Source organism: Engystomops pustulosus, chromosome 3 (assembly GCF_040894005.1).
Source record: "Engystomops pustulosus chromosome 3, aEngPut4.maternal, whole genome shotgun sequence".
Classification (NCBI taxonomy): domain Eukaryota; kingdom Metazoa; phylum Chordata; class Amphibia; order Anura; family Leptodactylidae; genus Engystomops; species Engystomops pustulosus.
In genome coordinates, this window is record NC_092413.1 from 106,085,131 (window position 1) to 106,099,734 (window position 14,604).

General features: G+C 43.2%; 1 protein-coding gene across 1 annotated transcript in view; it reads left to right on the top strand.

Moving 5' to 3' along the window:
• Positions 1-14,604, top strand: part of LOC140121736 (amine sulfotransferase-like) — a 37,788-nt gene that overhangs the window by 18,106 nt on the left and 5,078 nt on the right. The gene's annotated exons all lie outside the window — the stretch shown is intronic.

Sequence of the window (14,604 nt, forward strand, 5' to 3'; positions counted from 1 at the left end):
TGCTCCGTGTCATGCAACAAGAAATCAATGTGTGGCTTTCTCCGCAACTGAAAATCGGAACCATGGTGACGGACAATGGGAGGAACATGGTGTCCGCGCTGCACCGAGGAGGGATGGCCCATGCGCCCTGCATGGCGGACGTGTTCAATCTGGTTGTCAACAGATTCCTTGAGTCTTCCACCCATCTGCAAGACATTCTAAAAATGGCCAGGAAACTGTGCATGCACTTCAGCCATTTTTACAAAGCCAAGCACGACCTCCTCAAGTTGCAGCGTCAGAATGGCCTACCCCAACATAGTCTGATATGCGATGTTTCCACCCGTTGGAATTCCAGCCTCCTTATGTTTGACCGCCTGTATGAACAGAGAAAACCCATTAATGATTTTTTGATGATGAAAGTGGAAGGTAGTACTCCCCAATGTAACTTTGATGTCAGCCCGTGCGTGACACCTGCTATTTGCTCAGGCCCTTTGAAGAGGCCTAGTTATTTGTCAGTCGCCAGGACTGCGGGATGAATAACGTCATTCCACTGCTTCATGTCCTGAACTCATGCTGTAAAATCTGTCTGGTCAGGGCACTGGAGAAGGGGAGACTACATCTCATGGTCACATGAGTCCGGTGTGGGCTGAACTGGAGGAGGAGGACATTGGAGCACAAGCAGAGTCAGGTGAAATCAGTGGCTTTTCCAGGAGCAGGAACTTCTAGAGGAGGTAGAAAACAAGGCAGAAGCAACGTGCCAGCATACAGTGGAGATGGACGCCGGGAGTCCCTCAGAGTCACTTGTGCAGATGGCCCGCAGCATGCTGCTTTGCCTAACTAGTGACAGCCGAATTGTCAACATCCGGCATAGGGATGACTTTTGGCTCTCCACCCTCTTGGAACCTCGCTACCAGTCAAAAATGGTTGACTTTTTTTTTTCCAGCTGCTGAGAGGGAGGAACAACTGGCATATTATAGAGAAATACTGTGCAAACAATTGGCCAGTGCCTATGTGTGCCATTGTCTATTCTCTGTCAGGTCTGACTGGGGGATTCCTAGCAGTAATTGCTCACGTACTACTGCCACGGCTGCTGTGGGGAGCTGGGGGAGGGGAGTAGGAGCAGTAGAAGCTCCATCAGCATTAGCTTTAGTCTGGATTCCTTAATGATCAGCTTCCTTCACCCGCCCAATGAGGAGGGTAGCCGCCACCAGCAGCAGCAGGACATGGAGCAGACCCAGGTGGTGGCCTACTTGGACAGCACTTTAACACCCCAGGTAGAGGATCCCATGGACTACTGGGCAGCCAAACTTGATGCATTGCAGCAGCTTGCAGAGTTTTCAGCAGAGAAGCTGTCCTGCCCGGCCAGTAGTGTGGCATCAGAGCGGGTGTTCATTGCGGCGAGGGCCATCATTACTCCAAGGAGAACCTGCTTGTCCACCCATAATGTGGAGAGACTGACCTTTGTCAAGATGAATGAGGCTTGGATTGGCCAGGATTTCAACTCACCAATGCCTTATGCATCAGATTAGATCAGCCATGACACCTCCCCCAAATGTTGAGAAATGAGTCTGGGTTCTAATTACCTGCCTCAGCCACTATTCTTATACTGCCACCCACCTGATGCCACACATCTGCTGCCAGTTGCTCCATCTGCCTCCTACCATCTTTACCAGGGACTGGAATTGTCACTCTATCATTGTGTCACTCTGTGGGCTCCTGCTGCTGCTGATGTCACCTCCACACTATATGATTGTGCCACTCTGTGGGCTCCTGCTGCTGCTGACGCCACCTCCACACTATATCATTGTGCCACTCTGTGGGCTCCTGCTGCTGACGTCTCCTCTACACTATATCATTGTGCCACCCTGTGGGCTCCTGCTGCTGCTGACAGCACCTCCACATTATATCATTGTGCCACTCTGTTACCTACCAGGTTGCTGCCACCTCCACACCACATCATTGTGCCACTCTGTGGGCTCCTGTTGCTGTTGCTGACACCACCTCCACACAATATCATTGTGCCACTCTGTGGGCTCCTGCTGCTGACGTCAACTCCACACCATATCATTGTGCCACTCTGTGGGCTCCTGCTGCTGCTCCTGACGCCACCTCCACGCTATATCATTGTGACACTCTGTGGGCTCCTGCTGCTGCTGACGTCTCCTCCACACTATATCATTGTGCCACTCTGTGGGCTCCTGCTGACACCACCTCCACACTTTATCATTGTGCCACTCTGTGGCCTACCAGGTTGCTGCCACCTTCACACTATATCATTGTGCCACTCTGTGGCCTACCAGGTTGCTGCCACCTCCACACTATATCATTGTGCCGCTCTGTGGCCTACCAGGTTGCTGCCACCTCCACACTTTATCATTGTACCACTCTGTGGGCTCCTGTTGCTGCTGACGCCACATCCACATTGTATCATTGTGACACTCTGTGGGCTCCTGCTGCTGAAGCCACCTCCACACTATGTCATTGTGCCACTCTGTGGCTTTCCATGTTGCTGCCACCTCTACACTGTCATTGTGCCACTCTGCGGCCTACTGATGCTGCTGCCAACTGACCGCTGTCTCCCTGGAACACCCTGTGATTTCCATAATGATGTTTTCACCCTCCACCGCTCCATGACATTGCCACTATGTTTAGTTTTCCCCTTCATTTCATCTGTCAGGAATGAAAAGTCTCAGGATTGATAGCCAAAAGCAAGAGTGGATACAGAACACAGAGGACATGCAACTATCCCATTTACTGATCATCTCTGTTTTGGATCCACTCCTGTTTGTTTTTGGCTATAGCAATACTGATGATGGATTATTGACCGATTGAAAGCAGATGCTGACGGATGAAAAGAAGGGAAAAATGATCAGTGACGTCAATGCAGAATTACTGCCGACACCCTCTGCACTCTTTTGGGGGGTTTCTACATGTATCAGCATTTAACGGAACAGGTTCTGTTGTAATCTATGGAATCATCTGATGTCAGTGTAAAAAGAGTGCACTCTTTGATGTTATAGTGGGATCTTGGCCCTCAGCTCAGTCGTTTCGGGCTAGCACAAACGTTACCTTGGCAGGCTGTGTTCCCGCTTCTCTTATTTGGTGAAGTTTGCCTCTGTAAGTGCCCATGGAATTGAAGAATGAAGCAATTCTAAGAGTGGCGGCTGTCATGTGCGTGTCATACTAAAACACAGCATAGTTTGAAGACCAAACCATGTTCCCTATGCATATTTAAGCATGGCACAATGTTCTACAACACCCTACAGGCTCTATGCAGCCAGAAAATACCTGTTTTTTAACGTTATTTGTCATGATTCGATTTGGGTCAAATCAAATTTTTTCAAAAAATTTGGCGAATCGGGAGGAACCGAATTGTAACAAATTAGTCATCTTTAGTTACAATTCATATATATACATAAGATCAGATCTGTTATTCAGGCCCCTGGGATGTCTGGTCTCCAACTCCAGAATCAAAAAAGGCCTCTCTGCTCCTTAACTTATAGACCCACTTACCACATCTAACTGGTTTAAAAACACTCTCTATGATCGTGCCTTTAAGAGTGGAAACACTGCCATTATGTCTATCCCAGTAATGTCTGGATAGCTGTGATATGCCTCTTTTCCCATCCCTCATATGAGTTTTAGTCAGGGGCGTAACTTGAGGGTTTGCAGAAGGTGCGTTCACAACTGGACCCAAGAGGCTTAAAGTGTCACTTTGCCATAAAAGAAGAGAAGTACTATAAATAAAAAAAGAAAAACATCAGATTTAATTTCATTATGGTAGTTTTAATTAAAACTTTCTATACAAAAAAATATCTTCATTTCGTCATCTTCTGGTGCTGATAACTTTTTCATACTTCGGTCTACGGAACAGTGTGACATGTCATTTTTTGCAAGATGAGATGACATTTTAATTGCTACAATTTTGAAGACAGTCCGCCCTTTTGATCACTTTTTATAAAATGTTTTATACATTGCTAAGCATAAAAAAGGAGCATTTCAGACATTTGGGCGTTTTTTTTCTGTCACGGGTTAAAAACCAGGAATAGCTGTTATTATATTTTGATAAATCAGACCTGGGACACAGCGATACCGGACATGTTTTTGATTTTTAGGTTTTTTAACATTTAATTTTTTAAATTTTTTTTAATACATTTTTTTTTTTACTACAGTATGACAGTATATAAGGATTTTACTGATCATTTATTACAATGTGCCACTGCCACATTGTAACAAATGGCCAGAGAACTTACTAACTCATCTTTTTATCACCTGCTTTTTCCCCGCTGGTGAAAGCTCAACACCCACGATTGGTGCTGGCAGGTGTTAAGGGTTGGTGTTTGCTGCAGGGGGCACCTCATTGAATCTTGCTTCAATAAGGTGCCCCCATCACTTGTGGGAAAATACAGTATAAATCTTATTGGTTTGTGCTGACGTGAAAGTTTTAGTGGGATGAATAAATGGACATGAATTATACCACATACCCCCCATTCCTCAGTTTTTCACCAATTAGAAAAAGTAGTACCTTAGACAGTTTCATACATGAACGGAGATAATGGGGCTCATTTACTAAGGGACGCCCTGCTCACTTTCATTGGACTGTGCACCTTTTTCAGGGATTTCAGGGCTTTTGGCTCCTACCCCATCGGGATCTGGTGATATCCATTTTCTTATTACTATTTATGTGGACATCTCTTTAATCTATTGCTGCTGGCTCTTTTTATTGGGTTATCACAGTAGAGTTTATTTGCCATCTATATATATTTCCCCCCCTTTTTTTCTTATCTACTTTACACATTGTATCATTGGGATTTGTGGCAATGTTAGTCTCCTATTTAGGTTATGGATTTCAGGGCTTGCACAGGTATTTAAAGGAAACCTAACATTTGATTTGATGCATTATGAAGCAAACATACCTTGAGAATGCTGTAGCTACACTGATGCAGGATCATATCTTGGTTAATCCCTGAGCTGAGTGGTTTTTCTGAAAAAACAATTATAACATTCAGGACCTTGGGAAAGCTGGGACAGCATGACTACCAAGATAAACACATTACACACGGGAGCTTGGAATTACAAATGGCGGTTAGTCAAGCATGGCTAAGCATGACTAATCAACCTGAGCTGGATCACTCATACACAGCAGCTGGGGGATGGTGCAGCAATTGATTGTTCTGGCAGGGAGAAAAGTGATTGCATCATATTCTCCTGTAGAGAAAAACTCTCCTGCTACTAGAAGGGCAGAAGCAAGCACTGAACCAGCCATAGAAGGGGCAGAACTTCATTATCATAATGTTATATCTCTTTTATCAGCAAAACCACTCAGCAAAGGTATTAACCAAAATATGATCCTGCATCAGTGTAGCTACAGCATTCTCAATGTATCTTCATAATGCATCAAAACCACGTTTCTTCCAGGAAATCAACCCGTATGTTTCCATCACCCAAACTTTTCCACCAACTCCAATACCTCTCACCCTGCCTCTTGCTGCTATAACGTAATTGATCCATGACCCTGAGCCATGACTAAAAGTGCATTGTGCACCAGAAACGCGTAGGCTTATGTGACCTTACTCGCACTTGTGGGGATTATGCTTGCCACTTTTTAATGGACTTACCCGAAATAAAGAGCTCTTCGATGGAAGACAAACATTTTTAACCAGCACTGATGCGGACTCTCGTGTTTTTCTTGGATCTATGTGTGGCACCAGCACAGGTGTGGATCTCCAACACGTGCGCAACTAAAAGCTACGGTGAGCTGTATATTTTCCTTTCTTTTGACATGACGTAATTGAACTTTAAATGCCTATACCCTCCTTCCCCAAATTCCCCCATAAAATTCAAGGGCGGGCGGGACACTTTCTCCTGCACCTAACAGACTGATCAACGGTTCTTTGCGTGACACCTGACAACCCTCCCCCTGACAACTCCCGCTCACCCTTGACCCTGCCCCTTAACTACTGTCCCCTCCCAACAGGCCCTGTCGTGCCGGCCTCCCCTTCACAAGCTACGGTCTGGCCTCTACTTTCTCACTAATATAAGAAAGAACATCAGGAATGGTCCCAGTAGGTCCTGACCACACAAACAGGGTATCGTTGGTATAATGGCAATACCACTGCATATGTGTGGCAAAGGGGTTGGAAACATCATAGAGGACATTTTGCTCCCACCACGCAACATAAAGATTTGCCAATGAAGAGGTGAAACATGCCCACATGGGACAACCCTGTAGCAGGATATAATTATTTTTCTTAAAAGCAAAAAAATTGTTATTGAGATGAAAATGAACATCTGACAACATACATTCTTTGAGTAGTTGGCCGACTTACAGACGACCCCTAGTTACAAAAAGACCTCTGGTAATTGTTAATTTACTGTACTTCAGCCTTAGGCTGCAATAAACAGCTATAACAGTTATTAAAGGTGTCTTCAATTAAGCTTTATTGTTAATCCTGGTTCTGATGACAATCCAACATTTTTAACCCTTTCAGGACCTGGCCCTTTTTTGTTTTTTCATTTTCATTTTTCACTCCCCATGATCAAAAATCCAAATTTTTCCATGTACAGAGCTGTGTGACGGCTTATTTTCTGCGTAACAAATTGCACTTCATAGAGATGGTATTGAATATTCCATGCTGTGTACTAGGAAGCGGGAAAAAAATTCCAAATGCAGTGAAATTGGTAAAAAACGCATTTGTGCCGTCTTCTTGTGGGCTTGGATCTTACGGATTTCACTGTGCACCCCAAATGACATGTCTACTTTATTCTTTGGGTCTGTGCGATTACGGGGATACCAAATTTGTATAGGTTTTATAATGTTTTCATACATTTAAAAAAATTAAAACCTCCTGTACAAAAATTTTTTGGGGGATTTTGCCATCTTCTGGCGCTAATAACTTTTTCATACTTTGGTGTACGGAGCTGTGGGTGGTGTCGTTTTTTGCGGATTTTGATGATGTTTACAATGTTATAAATTTTAGGACTGTTCGACCTTGTGATCACTTTTTATAGAATTTTTTAATTTTTTTAAATGACAAAAAAAGTGCCATTTTCGACTTTGGGCGCGATTTTCCGTTACGGGATTAAACGCAGTGAAAAACCATTATCATATTTTGATAGATCGGGCATTTTCGGACGCGGCGATACCTAATGTGTTTATGATTTTTACTGTTTATTTATATTTATATCAGTTCTAGGGAAAGGGGGGTGATTTGAGTTTTTAGGGTTTTTTATTATAATTTTTTTTTTTTAACTTTTTTTTATTTTTATTTTTAGTACTTTTCAGACTCCCTAGGGTACTTTAACCCTAGGGTGTCTGCACGATCCTATCATATACTGCCATACTACAGTATGGCAGTATATGGGGATTTTACTACTCATACATTACAATGTGCTGATAGCACATTGTAATGCATGGGTTAACCCGAAGTAGCCTTGGGTCTTCGTGAGAGCCGAGGTTACCATGGCGACGGATCGCTGCTCCCCGATGACGTCACGGGGTGTGGCGATCCTCGAAAAGATGCCGGCGCCCACGCGCCGCCATCCTTTTGAAGCCGCCGGCAGCATTGCCGGCGGCGATTGAGGTGAAAACACCCGCGATCGGTGCTAGCACCGATCGCGGGTGTTACCGGTAAGCCTTTGCTGCAATATGCAGCAAAGACTTACCGGCTATGGAGAGGGCTCAGCGCGTGAGCCCTCTCCATGCACCCGCGGCCAACCCGTGACGTGCTATTACGTGCTATTAACAGGTTAAAATCCAATTGTCACAGAGACCAAAAAAAAATTTGGCTGGAGTTACAATTATAAAGTATATGGTTCCGACTTACATACAAATTCAACTTAAGAACAAGCCTACAGAACCTATCTTTTACGTAACTCGGGGACTGCCTGTAGTTAGTGTTTCTACAGATATGTTGAGAAAGCGCCAGTAATGCCTTGTCAAGCGGAATACATGTGTATAAGGAGGCAATATCACAGGAAAGCCAACTATAGTGAGATTTACAAGATCTTTTCTCCATGTTCTTTAGTATCTCCTTACCATCTTGCAAAAAGCCAGGTATCATCCTCACCATAGGCTGCAAAAACGCATCCACCCATGTACTCAAACGTCCCATGAATGAGCCAACACCCGATATAATGGGTCTAAGTGGGGGAGGAAACACATCTTTCTGCACTTTGGGTAATGCATGTAAATTACTACAGACTGGAAAACGTGTAACTTATTACTGACTTAATATATTCAATTCCAAACCCCAATTTAACAGTTTCTTATTAACATACCCCACGGGATCATAATTGGGATGCTTATAGACACTTTGTTTGTTGAGCATTTCCATAATAAGATTTTCATAAAGACTACTATCTACGGTAATATTACAATCAGGAGGCCTGTAATATGGGGATTATCTCGTAGTTGTTTCAAAGCCCTTTTCTCTCTTGTGCTAATTTTATCCCTAAATTTCTTGTTCTTATCATGTCACTTACTGAATGTCTTAATCTGATCCTTATTCAAACACTTTTTTTTGTTTCACGGTCTGGCTGTTCTTCCTTGTGTTGTACTCTAAAATCTCTTCGTCTGTGCTTCCTCCCCCTTCCACTATTAAGTCCGTTCTTTCTTTTGCTGGTTTGTTTCTGTTAGGAATCTTGCCTTTTTTTACTTATTTGTCTAACCACTTTCTCTAGTTGTCACTCTGCTTTTCCCTGATTGAACAAATACACCTCCATTATTTGTATCAGATCCATCACTAAAGCTGTCTGTTGACTCCTGTTCAGATAATGTGAACGTAACATGATGATCTTGTGTATACTGTTTCTTTTTCTTCAATATAGATGACAACTGTCCACCACTGTTTTTTAGTTGCCATGTACAGTATATACCACTTCATTCTTATAGTCAAGTAAATCGTGGCTAAACTTTGTTTTATCTGAGTCATTTCATTTTCCATCTTTGTTATGTTCTTACTGTCAATCTTTATTTAATGTCTTCTCTTCATACTTAACAGTAAGCTGCATGATCTCCATCATAGGTATTGGCCCACATTTACTAAAGAGTCAGACAGAAATGTATTGCACATCCTATGTTAAAGGTACACTAAAAAAAGGTTGGAGCATTCTGTCAGAGCCGTGCCGGATTCATGGAGATTGAGCGCCACAATTCCTGAATCTGGGGCCCACTACACACTTCACAGGAAAACTGCACATAATGCATTCTACACTGTTTTTGATGAATGTGGCCCTTGTTCCTTTCCTCAACAAATTTTTATCCAAAAACTATAGTGGGAATTGTATTTATTCATAACCAATATAGGATCACATTTCTCTCGATATAACTCTGTAGTGTAGTGCTATCCCACCATACTTGAAATTGCTCCATCAAGTGTTTCTCAAGATCTTGCATAAGAGACAAAAGATTCAGATTTGGATTGCAATTATCAGTGGTATCATATGCAAATAATGCAGCTTTATTACCGTATATTCTTCAGTATAAGATGAGTTTTTCAGCACAAAAATGTGCTGAAAAACCTTAACTCGGCCTATATTTGAGTCAATGAAAAAAAAAACTCTCTGCTCACCTTTCCATTGCCCCCCCCCCCCTCTCCCCCACAGGTCCTCTTCTATCTTCAGATCAGACTCTGGCTCTGTCATTGGATCCCTACGTGGTCCCGTTGCACACACAATGACGCCAGCCGATTGTCGCACACTATGATGTCAGCAAGTGGCTGTTTTCATGGTAAATGCGACAGGACTGTGCAGGGAGCCAAAGACGGGGCCGGAGCTGAAGATAGAAGAGGACCTGCTGAGGGAGTTGGAACTGTGATTAAAGAGTTTTTTGGGTTTTTTTAGGCTGGGCAAGGGGCTTTTGGTTATATATGGGGGGGTGGAGTACTGGCTATATATGAAGGGGCAGGCACTGGCTATATACTGGGGACAGGCACTAGCTATATACTGGAGGGACAAACACTGACTAAATACAAGGAGGCAGGTACTGGCTGGCTATATACAAGGGGGCTGCTGGCTATATACTGGGAGCAGGGGACTCCTGGCTATATACAAGGGGGCTGCTGGCTATATATAAGGGGGCAGGACCTGGCTAGATACTGTGGGCTGGGGTCTGGCTATATGCTAGGGGGCTGCTGACTATATAGTGGGGTGCATGTGACCAATGCATTTCCCACCCTTGGCTTATACTCAAGTCAATAGGTTTTTCCAGTTTTGTGTGTTTAAATCAGCTGGCTTGGCTTATACTTGAGTATATTCGGTATGTCTATCCTGATTATTTATAGCAGCAAAAGCAGCATTGCTTGAATAACTCTGGGAATTTGTGGTATAAGAATTGTTCCTCATCTTTAAACTCGGAGTTCAATGATCACAATATTGAACAGATAAATGACCAAAAGGTATGACACTCTTAAGGATATAATGGTATTAGACATCTGACCCCTATAGGGTTACCATGTGGGAGCATGGCTAATAACAGTATTATTGATTCACAAATGATGAAGAAAAAGAAAATGTTACATAGTCAGCTTACCCAATCCTATTGGATAATCTGGTCACATCCATAACTTAAAGGCGGTGAACTGAGGAGAGAGGGGAGAAGATTACAGATCTGCAAGGTATGAACACTGACAAAATAGGACTCCTCTGGCAATTCAAAATGTGAGAATTAAAAACATATCTTTATTCCAGCATGTTAAAAAGATGTGCATCTGAAAACATAGGCGGACCTACATGTTTCGAGCATTCAAAATATATGAGGCTTCGTCATGGTCTACCTGAAATATACAACATACAAACTTTTAAAAACCCCAACACTTGGACACCTGAACCTAGGTTTATTATACAATCTCACTTCTGATATGAGAAACTATCTGAGAATATAGAGCATACCAATAGAAACATTATCAGGTGAGCAAATCACGTGATGATGTTTAACTGTGGGAGGGAACCATGTAAAATACCCAGGACACAGCTGTACAAATATACACACATCATATAGGAAAGCAAATGGATTGAATAACACTTTAGAGATGGTAATTGGGTCTATAAGTTAAGGAGCAGAGAGGTCTTTTGGACTCTGGAGTTAGAGACCAGACATACAGGTGAGTGAAGAACAGATCTGATCTTATGTACATACAGTGTATATGAATTGTGACATTTTAAAGTTATTAGAAGATACTGTATAGTATCTTGACATGCATTTTCCTTGTATTTGTGTGGTGTTATTCAATCGATTTGTATTCCTTTAAGATGTACACATCACGGATGACCCTGCGATCTATGTCTTGGATCACAGTCACACCCATGCCCCTCTCCATGGTGCCCCATCCCGCACTTACCTCTCCAAACTTCTGCTCATGTCCCGGGTAGGCCACGCACGTGCCCCTGCTCTCTAGGGCGCGCCCGTGCTGGCTCTTGAAGATTTAAAGGGCCAGCGCACCGCTGATTGGTGCTGGCACTTCTGGGTTTTCCATAAAGTCCAGCTATTCCCATCAACCCCCACCAGATCTTTGAGCTCATTGCCTTAAAGCCTTAAGCTTCCTTGCGTTTGTTCCTATCCTTGTTCCTGTTCCCGCTCTGCCTTGATCTCCAGTTGTGACCCCGGACTTGACATCTGACCTTGAATCTCTGCCGCTTGCCCTGACTGCCTGCCTGTCACTGAACTCGAGTCTGGATTGTGATTCTGTATCTTTTTTGCTCTTAAAGGGAACCTGTCACCAGGGACCTCATTTTCACTAAAGACAGATTGCAGAAGCCCATGACACCTGCAGTGCAAATCTGCCTTTCTGTCTTTTCTAAATATCTGCATTACAATATAATTGTGTGTTATAACTTACCTTGCACCCTGACAAAATCCTGGGGTAGTCACAGGGGCTGGACTTTGGTTTGGAAGCATTTCAAAAAACAACCTGTGGCTTGTCTATGTTTCCCACTCCTCAGAGCTTGGCCCCAACCTTTGTGCTCCTGTACAGCTCCAACTCCTGCTCCTTCTCAGAGGTCATATCCCGGTCGCCCGACATCAGTGAGGGAGGGACAAGCTGTACAGGTGCACAAACATGGAGACAGCCTTCAGCTCAAACAGGTCACATGTTGTTTTTTGAAATGCATGCAAACCAAAGTCCAGCCCCTGTGACTACCCCAGGATTTTGTCAGGATGCAAGAGTAAGTTATAACACACAGTTATATTGTAATGCAAATGCTTAGAAAAGGCAGAAAGGTATATTTGCTCTGCAGGTGTCATGGGCTTTTACAATCTGTCTTTAGTGAAAAATGAGGTCCCTGGTGACAGGTTCACTTTAAAGTGAGTTTCCTGGGCAAACACGACATCCATGTGTGCTGACATGGCGTCTTTCCAGAATGAATACCTCTTATAGGGTGAATTAAACCCCTTGACATCTATAGGCATTAATAGCGAAGCTCTAGCTGCAAGTGGGTCCCCTAAGCATAGCATACATCATAAAAACAAAACAATGTAACATTAAATCGGAATGAGTCACCACTCTTACAGTATACCGTACATTGGTATTTCTGGATCTTAAAATAAAACTTGGAGAATGCTTCCATTTGGGATAAACCCTCGGAAGACTCAGTACTATCAGGCAGGGATCAAATAAGAAGAAAACCTGCCAGGTGTCATGGGTAAAAAAGTTTGCCTGCTGTCATGACCGACTTTCATCTTCATTGCTCACTTTCTTTCATGATGTACCTGCCAGCCTTGTTGACCTGCACATGGACCTTTGTGTGTTGTAGGCTCCGATGTTATGGGGATCTGCAATCCAAGAGTAGTAAGAGTAGCTGCTCCATCTTCTGGGCATCGAATAACCAGCAATCTGCCATCCTTGTGGACTAGAAGCTTGGTGGGGAAGCCCCATCTGTACAGCACCCCTGTTTTATGGAAAATCGAAGTAATCATATGAAACAGTCTCCATTTTTGGAGAGTGGCTTTCGATAAGTTAGAGGACTGATGTATATCTTCGTATTGTGCTGGTAGTGAGTTTTGTTTACGAGCTGCCGTCATAAGAGTTTTTTTCTTACGTGATAAAAGTGCATTCTTATAATGGAATGTCTTGGAGTCTTTTCGGATATAGTTTTTGGTTTTGGCAGCCTGTGTGCCCTATCTATGATCAAGTCTTGATCTGGCATTTCGGGTAGCAGCACTTTCACGATTTTAGTTATGTACATTTTTTAAGCTCTTTTTGGGGTACTATCTCGGAAATTCCCTGTAACTTGACATTATTCTGCCGATTGCAGTTCAGAGCTTGCTCCTAAGCGTCTGCATCTCTTTCTCCAGTTGGTAATGGTGAACAATGAATTCATTGTGGGAGCCTATTATTTCCCCTATATTGCTCTCGATGTGGTCAACTCTCCCCCCTAGATCCTCCATAGAGCAGTCCAGCTTAAGAGCAATTGAGGCCATGTCAGCTTGCAGAGAGCCCCATAGCCTCACTACCATTTAATTTCATAGGTTGTATGGTTGCAAAGAGATCTCCCCTCTATCCCCTAAGGTCTAAGGTTAATAGGGACCTGCTTACCTCTTGAGGATCTAATCTCGAAATCTTCTTAGCTGGGCTGTTAGCTGGTGCCATCTTGGCCTGGCGACCGGGTCTCGCTCTCCCTATCTCCACTCCTCATCAAAAGTCCGGCTGGTAAGTAGAGGGCTTCTCCTACTTCTAGGTTCACTGAGATAATGAGGAGTCGCCGGAATGGTGGCAAGAGCCACTGCCTCATGTGCTGCATCCGGGGAAGAAGTCTGTCAGTTTCTTCGGCCAGGTTTTGGAGGGACGCGGAGCTCAGAGAGATGATTTCGTCTCGCTGCTCAGTCAGGCCACCCCCCCCCCATTAATTATCAAAAGACTCCTATTTTGTCAGTGTGATGTGGTGATCTTCTCCCTCTATCCTCCGTGAACCTGCATCAAGATATGGATGTGGCTGGATTACCCAGTAGGATTGGGTTAGCTTGCTGTGTAACTTTCGCTTTTTCCAGAAATAACCAGAGGCTTTTGGAACCTGCCATCATGTAAAAATGACAGTTCCCTTTAAACTCTTTTGAATACAAACAGTTTTTTCAGTAGATGGGATCTTACATTTTTTTGGGAAGGATGCATGACAAAGATTTTTGTATGGTCTCCCAAAATGCCTATTCTACCAAATTATAAAAAATAATCATCAAATGCGGTCACCTTAATGGGAAAAAACCCATCTGAATCATTTAAAATATAAACATTTTATATTTAATAACTGTAATAATAAGTGATCAATAGGTTGCACATTTCCCAAACTGGTAACAATATAAACATCTTATCCCACAAAATTACACGTTTCACAGATCTGTACAATAAAGTATAAAGCATTTACGGTCATACACAAAAGGGAAAAGAGCTGCGTCAGCAACAGGGTAACACAAATCTGCATCTAGAAGGACAAAGTGAAATATCTGTAAATAATTGAGATTTTTATTGAATGACCATATTTTTTGGACTATAAGATGCACTTTTTAGCAAGAAAAAATCTTGCTAAAAAGTGCCTGCATCTTATAGACCGAAGGTCAGGAGGATCCAGCACTGCCGGACCCTCCTGACCGCTGTAATGGAGATTGGGTGATGCCCTGATATAGAGCTGCACACG